At 35.3% G+C, this 14,308-nt stretch overlaps 1 non-coding gene across 1 annotated transcript; it reads left to right on the plus strand.

Annotated features, from left to right (window-relative positions):
- The first annotated feature begins 11,585 nt into the window (after positions 1-11,585).
- On the plus strand, positions 11,586-11,691 carry LOC116600443. The gene has a single exon (XR_004289648.1). It is a non-coding gene; the product is annotated as a U6 spliceosomal RNA (small nuclear RNA).
- The last annotated feature ends 2,617 nt before the right edge of the window (positions 11,692-14,308 follow it).

Here is a 14,308-nt window from a genome sequence, read left to right on the forward strand (position 1 = left end):
TGAATGCTGAAAAGGCCTGGTCTGAGCTTTGGTTTGGACATTAAGCCCTACTAATTAACATTTGCCTAATCCCCCCTGTGGTTCCAGGGTTGTGTTCTCTAAAAAAGTGAAAAAGAGCTAATTATTAGGGCTTTGATATGAGAGTCCAGACATCCAGCATTTCCCCCCATTTCGGTGTCTTTGGTGGTGCAGAGACAAAGCACTTAGGAGATTAACTCAATGTTTCAATACCATGTTCCATTCTTTGTTGTGCAAAAGGGAAGATTTTAACTCTTTTTCCTAGAACGGAAACCTCTTTCCTCTTTGCAGGCATATGCACAACCAAGACTGTCTCTTGCATTTCCTTGATCAGTTTTCCTTTGGATGGTTTCCCTTTCACAAAAAAAAAAAAAAAAAAAAAATAGAGCAAAGTCTTATTGAAATTAATATTTCACTCTTATGTCATTTGCTCCCTGCTCTGTGGACCTGTTTCTTCATCTGTCAACACAGACAAGATGATTTCCCACCTAACTGACCCATGGATATTGTGATAACAAATTAAGTACTTGAAGGGAGCCAGCTTTAGAAAAGAAAGTCTAAAGTCATTAAGCTCTTATCTACAGTGTATCTGTGAAATTTTCATTCATGCATTTGTATCTTGATGTATTTATTTAATTAATTCGGTAGACATGTATCGAATGCTTTCTGTCTGCTGGGTAGAAAAGTGAATAAAATACAGTCCTCGTCTTTAGTGAGAGTCCAGTATGCTGGATACAGATGGTTCTGTTGCTTCTCCCTTTTTTAAAATTGCTTTTATCACCCCCTTCCCCCCCAGCCCAAATCTTCAGTGTCCTCTCAAAAGCAACGCAAACCCACGCTGTTTTGGCTGGACTTGGGGTTGAAGTAACAAAGATTGCCTAAAGCTGTGGTTACAGTTACTTACGAGGGGAGAAAAGGCAGCAAGCATTGGTGATTCCACATTCATTCCCCTAGGAGAAAAGTTCTTTATTAGCAACCCAAAGAGTAAAGCATTTAAGTTCTTTCAATGCTTCCAGTTTTGATGAAACAAAAATGGTATAAATTCATACAAATATTTTTCAGTTTAACTCAAATTTTTCAAGTGCCTACTAGCCCTCAGGTGACCACAATTGCATTGCTGCTGTTTCCTCCAACAAAGGCAGTGGACAGTAGTTGTTGGATAGGATATATATAATTCATGCCAAAATTCTGTATCTCTTGTCTACACAATACTAATCATGTGTGGCTTTGGAAGGTATCACACATATTTGACTTCATATTAGCAACATATCTGGATTATTTATTCATGTTTTCATTCTTTGACCCAGGTAAACAAAATAAAGCAAAACAATACAACACAACAACAACAACAAGGAAAGGAATCTTTGTGATTCAAAAATCGCACATGTGCTGTGGAAGCCATTCTGTCCCTAGAATGCTGCTACAGATTTGACATTGATGGTACATTCATTGTTGCCTTACTTCAAGTGTTGCTAAGCTGCCTGTGTTCCCTACACTACTGATCTCTAAAATCTTCCTATTATGAAAATTAGATAGTTGTATTTCTGTTCATTTATCAAATGCAAAAGAAGAATTACTCTCTTGTGCACTTGGCATTTGTAAAGGAACTGTTTGGAGTAGTCATTGATACTACACAGTCTGGGGCATAACTGGTTAGTTTCTTCTCCTGGCAGCCATGGCTGTATGGGAGAGCGTGAAGTTCGTGTTCCTTATCATCTGCTATCTGCAGGACCGAGGGAAATAATTTCTCTACAGGATCTCAGCCCCTTTATCTAAAAGTGGTGGCAATGTATGCAACTTCCAGGGTTTTCATAAGGATAAGTGAGACGGTGTATGCTATTGTGATGTTTAAGGAGTGAAACAAATATTAATTGCACTTGTCACCTTACTTCTAATTAATGAGCATTCATTAAGCTCTCGGTGCTAGTTACTACATTACATTGCCTCAGGTCCTCATGGCAAATTGATGTTATTATACCAGAATTAAAGCTGTGTCCTTGTTTTTTTCCTGCTACCTCTTAATGCCTTTCTGCAAATGCCTAGACCGCTTGGATTCCATTAGCTTGCCTGAAACTCTTTCCATGATTAAGAATTGTAGTCCCTCTTGCAATCTCATCCAAGGAACATCTGCTCCGAGAAGCCAGTCAATATTGTGGAGAAGTTCAAAGAATGAAGACCATTAGTAGTGTCAGCTTTACAACCAGGAGGTAATGGCATTAAAGGGAATGGTCATAATACCCAACAATAGTGACCTCATTAACCAGTGATTTATCATGATGAAAAGACCTGTTTAACCTTTGGTCTCCACAAGCTTTCTCCTTTTAACAAAAAGGTCTATTATTTCAAGTTGTCAGGAGATAATTTGTGAGTTGTTAAAGGACAGATTCAATTACACTTAAGACAGTTATTTGGAAACTGTACTCTCTGCAAGGTGCCTACACAACCATTTTTGTTTTCTTGGGTCATTTTTCTGGGAACATTTGTTGAGTTCTGGGCATTTGTTGAGTTTTGCCACTAGAAACTACTGCAGTTATACCTTCTTAGGACCCTGCTGTAGATACCTGATTACAAATTGGGCTTTCTTTGCAACTAGTGCAAGGGGGGTTTTAGATGGGCTCATTGACATATAAGGTGACATGTCAAACTCCTCGGTCAATTTCACGTAACATTTATGGACAGCCTATTCTGAGATCAACCGAGTTGGGCTTTTGTGGTAGGAGATACAGCAATGGATAGGCTGGGCTCTGCCTTCCAGAAAGTCAGAGACTTCTGTGGGGAAGTAATCTCAGCTGGCGTTTTGTAGCCCCATCCTAATGGTTCCTGAGGTGATTGTGTCCCTGTAGGGCTCTTGCTGCTCCGAACTGGCTGTGGCGGAGGGGGGCCTGTAGGGCTCTTGCTGCTCCGAACTGGCTGTGGCGGAGGGGGGCGGCTTCTCTCTCCCTAAGGAAACTGACCAGAACACTGCGGAGAGAGGAAGAAAAGAGAAAAGGTTCCTGTTTGGGGTTGTGCAGACTGCTTGGAAGGATTAACTCTGCTGGGTGAATTTCGTCCCTGTGTCAAACGGAGGAATGAGAAAACTATAACATCTGTGCCACTCCAGATCTGGGCCTCTTTAGAGCAGAAACTGTCAGTTGTGACAAATTGAGCCCAATTGTACAGAGGCTTTTGTGAGGTAGACAAATGTCCATCAGGGTCTCAAATGACCACCAAACTCCGTTCACTTGTGCTTTCTCTCTAATTTACACCCCGGGTCCCTGAGGTGAGAGACCCTGCTATTTGATCGCCTGACCACAGTAAATAACACCAACTGGAGAACTTTTAAATGACGATATTTAGAGAAAGTCCAACTTTAAGGGTGTGATGGCAAGCATTTCAGCTGCTTGTCCACATTGTTTAGCTACTAATGCAGGAGGTATAAGAGATACTGGAAATAGGATCATCTTTGATGAAGCTTGTATTCCGTGGTAAACCTGAAGCTCAGAGTTTGGTTATAGGTTAAAATTTTAAAATTTTTGACGCTGTACTTAAGAAAACATGTTGCTTGTATTTCAAGTTGCCAAGATATCTTGTATACTATTTTGAATTTTTTTCTTAAAGCCTAATTTCAAATTTTTACCTAGGATTTTCTTGGGGAATAGAATTCCCCACTACATGGTTTTAGTTACTTATTAAGTTTTTTATTTTTGTTTTAAAAAAATTATCTCCCCCCCCAGAAACCTAATAAGCCATCCTTGATTTCATCAGGAGGGAAATAATAAACAAAATCCAATTTTGATGTAATAAATATTCATACCTGATTATATATCATTATGATTACATTAAAAGAATACATTGAGGCTCTTGAAAGTTTTTGAAAGCTAAGTAATTAAACAAAATAGTAGTGCAAAGAAAGGAAAGACCTAATAGAACCCAATCTTAAACTGCCATTATTAATTTAATCATTCTATTTTTGAGTGTTGTATATCTTCCACAGAAGTTCTGAGATAGCTTAAATAAAGTTGCAAGACAGCTTTTTTTTTTTTAAATCATATAAAGGGAAGATTAAGTAATTATAAACTGGAGACATAATCTTTGGCTTAAACCAAAGGGAAATATGATAAATTACATAAATCCCATTTTATAATATACAAAAATGGAGGGCTAACAGGAAAGTCAGAACTTTTCATAAAAAATTCCAGAAAGAAGGCTGTTGTTTTTTTTTTTAATTGGTGGTTGGGCTTAAACAATTAGTTTCAAAATGAAAATCATTTAGATCATGATCTCTTAAGGAACTGGCCTTTACATTTCAACAGAGAAAAAGATTGGAAATGGGGATCTCTGTATACACCTTATCTTCCAATACTTGAACATATCGACAAACCAGAGGAAATTAATACTTGTCTATTATCTCAACTGAAAAACCTCTAAGTATATAAGTAAATACAGAACAATTTTAAACAGAAGCCCAAGGCAATAGGAGAATGGAAGTTTATAAAAATCAAGCTAATTTTCTAAATACTTATGGAAGAAAGCCCAACTGAATGTTTCTTGATAATTATTGATCTTACTGGCTTTGAAATCACTGTTTTAAAAACCAATTCTTATCATAAGATAAGCTATACATTCTTGGAGGACACAGGTTTTAGTTCATTTTCCCTGTTACAGACTTATTCATGAGTTGGGACCTGATAAAGAAGAGGTATCTGTAACCGTTGGCTGGATTGAAGGGAAGTGGCCAGGATTGGTGAAAAGAACTAGGGTAAGGAGGTTTCTCTGTGCATTGACACTGGCAAAACCCCAGAGCACTGTTTGTTTGTTTTAAATAAATAAATTTATTTATTTGGTGGAGATTGGTAGAATCTCAGGGTTTTTAAACTGGAAGGATCTTCATGTTAAAGTTTTGATGTGTCCAATCATTCCCTCCATCATCAAATGCCAATTTCAGAAAGAGTTGAGAATTAATCATAGATTGTCAGTAGAGCTGCATTGGAAAATAATCTTGAACTTGAGACCCAGTGGAATTTCTAAAATTGTTACCTGCTTGTAAAGAGGAGATTGGCTCTGCAGGATGGAAAGTGATCCAAACCAGTTACAAGGGAAACAACACACACAGACAAGGAAGGGGGGCAAGGCTTTACATTCCCTGCCTCCAGAATGGTGCTTCTAGAACTATCTGTACTGAAGAACCAGTTTTTCTTTTTTTTATTCCCAATCTATTACTGACCTCTAAATGTATCAAATGCAGTAGCAAAGAAGTATGAGGCAAATGAAATGAAGAAAGCAAAGACATATAAAACACAAATTGAGGTATTTATTAGGTATAAAATTATGTTTCCATTAATGTAATTAAACTACAAAAGTAGAAGAATTACAAAACTGTATATATAGTTCACCAAAAGGGTGCCTATGGGCAATTAGTATATAAAATTACTAGTACACTCATGACTTTTTGCCACTCCTAAATCATAATAAAATAAAAATGATAAGTAAAAGAACAATTCCCCACATTTAATGCCTATGTGCATACTTTGAGTATACATTGTGTATATGAATAGTCTTTATAAGTCAAATTTATTGAAGTATAATTTACATACAGCAGAATTCACACTTTTTTTAGGTACACAGCCTGATAAGAATAAAGGTATACAGTTATGGGACCAATCAAGGTATAGAATATTTCATCATTCCAGAAAGTTCTCTTGCAATTAAACCCCTCTCACCACTTCCTCCTTGACAACCACTGATATTTCCTTTCCAAAATGACATATAAATAAAACCGTGTATTATGTAGCCACATATGTCTAGCTTCTTTCCTTTAACATATTGCTTTTGCGATTCAGCTGTTTTGTTGTTTGTATCCATTATTTATTCCTTCCACTGCTGAGCAGTGTTCTATTGTATGGTACATAGTACAATTTATTTATCCATGCGCAAGTGGAGGAACCACTGAGTTGTCTCTAGTTTTGGTTAATTATGAATAAAATTGCTATAAATATTTGCATGAAAGACACACGTTTCCATATCTCTTGAGTAAGTACCTGGGGTTGCTGCGTCTTATGCACATTGTGTATATAGCCTTCTAAGAAACTGTCAAAGTTTTCCAAAGTAGCTTCCCATTTTGCATTCCTACCAGTGATATATGAGTTCATTGCTCACTAGAACTCTGTATTGTCATTTAAAAAAATCTTCAGTCATTCTAATGGGTATGAAATGGTATCTCATTGTGGTTTTAATTGGTATTTCTTTAACTATTGAAAGTGAGCATCTTGACATGTGTTTGTCTCCCCATCTTTTACTTGGTGAAGCATCTTTTTTTTTTAATTTGAATATTTATTCATCACGTGTAAGAATATTGTATTACATACTGAAGATGAATAAGTCTGAAAGATATCATGGTCTGCTAGAAATAGGCATTTAAATAAACAATTGGAATATGATATGATAAAAAATATGGCCCAAACTTGACATATAGAATCACATATGTATGAAGATGATTAGATTTACTCTGCAACATAAGGACAACATATAAACAAAATAAGCAATGGATCATTTTTAAATGGAGTTTTTCACTTTAGACAATTTAGATAATATAGGATACAAAAGAGAAGTCATTATTAACATTTTGACTTGTATATTCTACTCTTTGTATTTTTTCTTAATTTACCAAATGAGATCATACTGCATCTACTTTTCTCCTTAAGCAGCTTTCTATGGAATTAAATATTTTCCTACAATGTCATGTTAATAGTTGCAAAGGATGCAATCTTGTGTATAGTCAGACATTTTTTAAACCAATCTGTTTCAGCTGTTTCTAAGTTTTTATACTTATGAACAATGTTCTATTGAATATCCTTGCAGATTGCACTCTTGAACAATGTTTTCTTTCTTTTTTTTTTTTTTTTAAGAATTTATTTATTTATTTGACAGAGAGCACAAGTAGGCAGAGAGGCAGGCAGAGAGAGACAGGGAAGCAGGCTCCCCACTGAGCAGAGAGCCCCATGCAGGGCTGGAACCCAGGACTCAGATCATGATCTGAGCTGAAGGCAGGGGCTTAACCCACTGAGCCACTCAGGTGCCCCTAATGTTTTCTTTAATATAAATTTTTTTTGCAGGGAATCTCTGAGTCAAAAGATACAAATATTTCTGAATTTTTAGAAGGTATTACCAGATTTCCTGATAAAGTGGTATAAATTCATATCTATCATCAGCATAACAACGATGAACACTGCAGGTAATATTTTTAAAATTAAAACAAATTCCGATTTTCTCTTAAGATTTTTTAAAAAGATTTATTTATTTACTTGAGAGAGAGGGAGAGAAAATCTCAAGCAGACTCCATGCTGATTGCGGAGCCTGTCGTGGGGCTCCACCTCATGGCTCTGAGATCATTACCTGAGCCGAAACCATGAGTTGGACACTTAATCAACTAAGCCAGCCAGGTGCCCCCAAATTCCAATTTTAAGTTGGATTTATTTGATTACTAGGAAGTTGGATATTTTTTCTGATGTGCATTTTTTCTTTTGATGATCTACTGTAATGCAAATGTGTTTTCTGTTGTCATTTGCTTCTTTTCATTATGTTCCTAATATTTTCTTCATTGAAGTTTTAACTTTGTTCTAACTTGTCGACCTTTCCTTATAGATCTATATCAGAACTCAACCTTGTCAAGTCTCTTCCCCTCTATAATTATCTGGATATTTATCTTTTACATTTAAATAAATGGAGCATTTGGAATTTATTTGGATATGTCACAAAGAATAAGGATTTAACATTTTTTTCCCCAAATGACGAGCCAGTTGTCCCACCTCTACTTATTGATAATGGACCTTAGATCTTTTTCTCAATATTTTCAATCACTTATCAAGTTCATTATATACAAAGGTATGTTTCTGAACTTATCATTGTGTTCCAAAAAATTTCCTGTCTTTTCTGAAAATGAAAATGCACAGTGCCACACTGTTTTAATTACTGTTGTTTTATAATATGTTCTAATATTTAATATCTAGGACAACTACCTCTGTGTCCTTTACACTGTTTATAATACTTCTAAAAAATGTTCTAGACTATTCTCAGACCTTAATGTTCTGGATATGCTTAAAATTATATTTGAGTTTTAAAATATACAATTGGAACATTTATTGAAATTTCATTAAATTATAGATTAATCTGAGAAGAATTTGCATCTTTAATATAATCAGCCTTATCATTGAAGGACACACCATGTCTCACCATTTACTCAAGTTTTCATTTATGTTCTTCAGTAAAGTTTTGTAGTTGTTTTGTTTATTGTATTTTAATTCCAGTATAGTTAACACACAGTGTTATATTAGTCTCGGGTAAAGAATTTAGTAATTTATCACTTACGTACAACATATGGGGCTCATGACAAGTGCCCTCCTTAATATCCATTACATATTTAACCCATCCCTGAACCTTCCTCCCCTCTGGTAACCATCAGTTTGTTCTCTACAGTTAAGAGTTTATTTCTTGGTTTGTCTCTCTTTGTTCTCTCGTTGTTTCTTAAATTACACATACGAGTGAAAGTGTGTGGTATTTGTCTTTTTCTGATTTATTTCACTTAATATTGCACTCTCTAGCTCCATCCATGTCATTTCATGTCATCTTTTTTATAATTGAGTAATATTCCTGTGTGTGTGTGTGTGGTGTGTGTGTGTATCACATCTTTATCCATTCGTCTATCGGTGGACACTTGGGCTGCTTCCATAATTTGGCTATTGTAATTAAAGCTGTTATAAACACAGAGGGGCATATATCCCTTTGAATTAGCGTTTTTGTGTTTTGGGGGTAAATACCCAGTAGCATGATTACTGGCTCGTAAGAGAGTTCTATTTTTTGAACTTTTTGAGGAACCTCCATGCGGTTTTCCACAGTAACTGCACCAGTTGGCATTCCCACCAACAGTGCCAGAGGGTTCCTTTTTCTCTACATCCTCAGCAACTCTTGTTTCTTGTGTTGTTGAATTTAGTCATTCTGACAGGTTTGAGGTGCTATCTCATTGTAGTTTTGATTTGAATTTCCCTGATGAGATGTTAAGCCACTTTTCATATGTCTTTTGGCCATCTGCATATCTTTGGAAAAATGTCTGTTCATTTCTTCTTCCCATTTTTTAATTGGATTCTTTGTTTCTGGGTGTTGATTTATATAAATTCTTTATATATTTTGTATACTAACCCTTTATTGGATATGTCATTTGCAGATATCTTCTCCCATTCAGCTGGTTACCTTTTAATTTTGTTTGTTGTTTTCTTCTCTGTGCAGAAGCTTTTTATTTTGAAATTAGTTTATTTTTAGGGGGGCGCCTGGGTTGCTCAGTGGGTTAAACCTCTGCCTTCAGCTTGGGTCATGATACCAGGGTTCTGGGATCTAGTCCTACATCCAGCACTCTGCTAGGTAGGGAGCCTGCTTTCTTCTCTCTCTCTCTCTCTCTCTCTGCCTGCCTCTCTGCCTACTTGTGATCTCTCCCTGTCAAATAAATAAAAATTTTTTTAAAAAGTTGTAACTGAAAACAGTTTATTTTTGCTTTTATTTTCCTTGCCTAAAGAGACATATCTAGAAAAATTTTGCTAGACATATCTAGAAAATTATAGTTGTTTTAAATAGGTTTGGGTGCCTGGGTGGCTTATTCAGTTAAGCATCTGCCTTTGGCTCAGATGATGACCCCAGGACCTAGGATCAAGACCTACATGCTTTTCCCCCTTCCCCTCCCACTGCTTGTGCTTTCTTTCTCTCTCCCTCTCAAATAAATAATAAATAAATAAATAAATAAATAGGTTCTGTAAGTTTTGCTTCATCCAAGGTATTATATCATTCTTCTTGTTATTACTACTGGCACCTATTTTTCCATGATATTTTCCAACTGGTTGCTACTTTTCTATAGCATTCTATTCATAAATTATTGTTCAATAATAGCCAAATAGTGTAATTAGTTCCAATAGTACTTTTTATATTGGTTAAAAAACTCATAAGATAAAATTTATAATTTTAACCATTTTAGTGTATAATACAGTAGTGTTAATTATATGCATATTATTGTGCAACAAGATCTATAGACCTCTCACCTTGCAAAACTGAAACTCTATATCCACTGAATACCAACTCCCTTTTCCCCTCTCCTAGCCCTTTATTTGTAATTTCTCTTTCAATTGTTCTGACTACTTTAGATGTTTCATATAAGTGGGAGAACACAGTTTTTATCTTTTCATAACTGCTTTATTTCACTTAGTGTAGTGTTGTCAAGGTTCATCTTTACTGAAACATGTAACAGGATTTCCTTGTCTTTGTTTTCTTGGTTTTTCCATATGGCAAATTATATAATCTATAAATAATTATAACTGTCTCTACTGTTCCGATTTTTTCATTTCATTTCTTTTTCTGGCATTTTATTACTTAGAAGAATCTTGGCTGAGAATTACAGGTAATTCCTCATAAAGTTATGTTTTGGTAACATAGTAAGTTACATTATTACTTTTTTGTTTATTGAGGTTTTTTAAAATCAGGAATGGATGTTAATAGATTATTTTATGAAAAAAATTGATAATTTTATGTGAATCATTTTAGAAATTTTAAATAAACCCTCTTTGGGTATATTAAATCACTCTTTTAAAAATACGCCCTGGGCGCCTGGGTGGCTTAGTGGGTTAAGCCGCTGCCTTCGTTCGGCTCAGGTCGTGATCTCAGGGTCCTGGGATCAAGGCCCGCATTGGGCTCCCTGCTCAGCAGGGAGTCTGCTTCCCCCTCTCTCTCTCTCTGCCTGCCTCTCTGTCTACTTGTGATCTCTCTCTGTCAAATAAATAAATAAAATCTTTAAAAAAAAAAAATATGCCCCAATAAGGGTGCCTGTGTGGCTCAAGCAGTTAAATGTCTCACTTGATTTCAGCTCAGGTCATGATCTCAAGGTTGTGATACCGAGCCCTGTGTCAGGCTCCATGCTGGACATGGAGGCTGCTTAAGTTTCTCTCCCTCTCTCTTTGTCCTCCCCTATTTCCTCTCTGAAAAAAAAATTCTGTATATATATATGTGTGTGTGTGTGTGTGTGTGTATTTCCTTCAATGTCATTTTAATAGGATGCAGTTGTACAATTGTGTGTACATTCAAACATTTTTAAAAATTCACCAACCACTCAAGATATAAAATAGTCTGATTATCCCTGAAATGTTACCTCATGCTAGCTCCTGGCAACTCTGACCCAGTTGCTTATAGTTTTGCCTTTTATTTATTTATTTTTTTTAATATTTTATTTATTTATTTGACAGAGAGTGTCTCTGACAGACATTGTTAACTCTTGTCACCATGCTGTTCATTGGAGCCCAGAATTATTCCTTCTGTAACTGGAAATTTGTTTTTTTTTTTTTTTAAGATTTTATTTATTTCACAGGGAGAGAGAGATCACAAGTAGGCAGAGAGGCAGGCAGAGAGAGACGGGGAAGCAGGCTTCCCATTGAGCAGAGAGCCCCATGTGGGGCTCGATCCCAGGACTCTGGGATCGTGACCTGAGCCGAAGGCAGAGGCTTTAACACACTGAGCCACCCAGGCGCCCCTGGTTTTGCCTTTTAAAGAAATATCATATAGTGCTTGTTTGGACAGTGCATATACTAAAATTGAAGTGAAAGAGAAAAATTAGCTTGGCCCCTGAGGAAGAATGACATACAAATTTGTAAAGAATTTCATATTGTTTAAAAAAGTCATATAAATATTAAGGGGGACACTTGGAGTGAAAAGGAAAGACCAAAAGTGACAAACACAAGAAAGAAATAGAAAATCTCCAGAAACAACAATAAAACAAGTAATAAATTGTCATATACATGGAATCACACAGCATGGAGCCTTTTTGTGTGACTTCTTAGACTCGGCATGACGCTTTTGAGATTCATTATGTTAGTATATGCATCAGTAATTCATTCATTTTCATTGCTGAGTATTATTTTAATTGTTGAGTGGTTGAATTTAACAAACTTTGTTTATCCATTCACCAGTTGATAAACCATATGGGTTATTTCTGATTTTTAGTGAGTATGGATGAAGTTGCCAGCACCAGTTACTACAGGTTTTATTGGTATGTGAGTCTTCCTTCCTCTTGAGTAAATAGCTAGGAGTGAAATTACGGGGTCATATGGTAAGCACAAATCTTACCTTTATATGAAGCTGTCAAATTGTTTCCAAATTTGTTGTGTATATTCACCAACAATGTATAAGAGTTCCATTTGCTCTACATCCTCACCTGCACTTCCTACAGTCAGCTTTTTTTTCTTTTAGCCATTCTAATAAGTGGCATCTCATTGTGGTTTTAACTTGCATTTCCTTAGTAACTAATGATGTTAGCATGTTTCTATGTGCTTTTTGGTCATTCACATCTCTTCTTTGGTGATGTGTATGTTGAAATAGTTTGCTAACCAAAATTTTTTTCTTATTATAAAGAGTTATAAAGTTTTTAGATGTTCTGTATGTAAGTCCTTCATCAAATTATTCGCAAATATTTTGTCTCTGTGGTTTGATTTTTTTTTAATTTTTCTAGTAATTGCTTTCTTTTTTTTAAGATTTTATTTATTTATTTGACAGAGATCATGAGTAGGCAGAGAGGCAAGTAGAGAGAGAGAGGGAGAAGCAGGCTCCCGATGCGGGGCTTGATCCTGGACCCTGGGATCATGACCTGAACCGAAGGCAGAGGCTTTAACCCACTGAGCCACCCAGGTGCCCCTAGTTATGGCTTTTAAAGAACATAAATTTAAAAGTTTTATTAAGTCCATTTAATCAGTTTTTCTCTGTTATGATTCATGGTTTTTGTGTCTTAAATTTAAGAAATATTTGCTTAATATAAAATCATAAAGATATTTTCCCATATTTTATTCTAGGGACTTTATAGTTTTAGTCTTTACATTTACATCTGTGACCATTTGGGGTTAACTTTTGTTTATGTGGTGACTAAAATTTGAGATTTTATTTCATTTTAATTTTTTTTTGGCATATGAACATTCCGTTTATTTCCAGCACCATTTACTGAAAAGACTACACTTTCTCCATTGAATAACCAGGACAGTTTTACGAAAAATCAGTTGACTGTGTCTGTGGCAAATTTGTAGATCCTCTATTGTTTTAATCTATATGTCTATATTTACTTGACTATCTCACTATCTTTATTAGTGTAGCATTATAGTAAGTTTTTTTTAAGTATAGGTGACACACAATTTCAGTTTCAGGTATACAACATAGTGATTTAACAAGTTTGTACATTAAGTTGTGTTCATCTCAAGCGTAGCTACCATCTGTCCCATTACATCCTTATTACAATGCCATTGACTGTATTTCTTATATTGTGCCTTGTATTCCTGTGACTTATTTATTCTATAACATGAAAGCTGTATCTCCCTCACCCTTCACCTATATTACCCATTCTTCCACTCCCCTCCCTCTGATAACCATCAGATTGCTCTTGGTATTTAGGTCTCATTCTGCTTTTGTTGTTGTTGTTGTTTATTCATTTCCTTATTTGTTTTTAGATCCCACTTATGAATGGGATCATATGTTCTTTGTCTTTCTCAGTCTGACTTATTTTACTTAGCAGAATACCCTTTACGTCCATCCATGTTATTTCAGATGACTTGCTCTCATCCTTTTTTATGGTTGCATAATATTCCAATGTTTATATAAGAACCATGTTTTCCTTTTCTATTCATCTATTGATGGACACTTGGTCTGCTTCCATATCTTGGCTATTGTATATAATGCTGCATTAAATATAGGAGTGCATTTATATTTTCAAATTAGTGTTTTCATTTTCTTTGGGTAAATATTCAATAGTGAAATTATTGGGTCATATGATATTTCTATTTTTAATGTCTATTTTTAATATTTTTAATATTTTAGTACACAAGGGTTCCTCAAAATCAGTTGACGTTCTATTTTTTCAAAGTTGTTTTGGCTACTTTAGGTATTAGATTTTCTATATTAATTTTAGAATAAGCTTTTGATTTATATTTTATGTAAAGTATCCTACTGGTATTTTGATTGGCATTTATTTAAATCTATAGACCAATTTAAGCAGAGCTGACATCTTTCTGGTGTTGAGTCTTATAACCCATAAATATAGTATATCTATTTATGTAGGTATTTAATTCCTCTTATCAGTGTTTTATAGTTTTCACCACATAAATCTTACACATATTTGCTTAGATTTATTTCATTTTTTCATGTTTTTTGATGCTATCACAAGTGAGATTTAAAAATTTAATTTGAGGGGCGCCTGGGTGGCTCAGTGGGTTAAGCCGCTGCCTTCGGCTCAGGTCATGATCTCAGG

Source organism: Mustela erminea, chromosome 9, assembly GCF_009829155.1.
Source record: "Mustela erminea isolate mMusErm1 chromosome 9, mMusErm1.Pri, whole genome shotgun sequence".
NCBI classification, from domain to species: domain Eukaryota; kingdom Metazoa; phylum Chordata; class Mammalia; order Carnivora; family Mustelidae; genus Mustela; species Mustela erminea.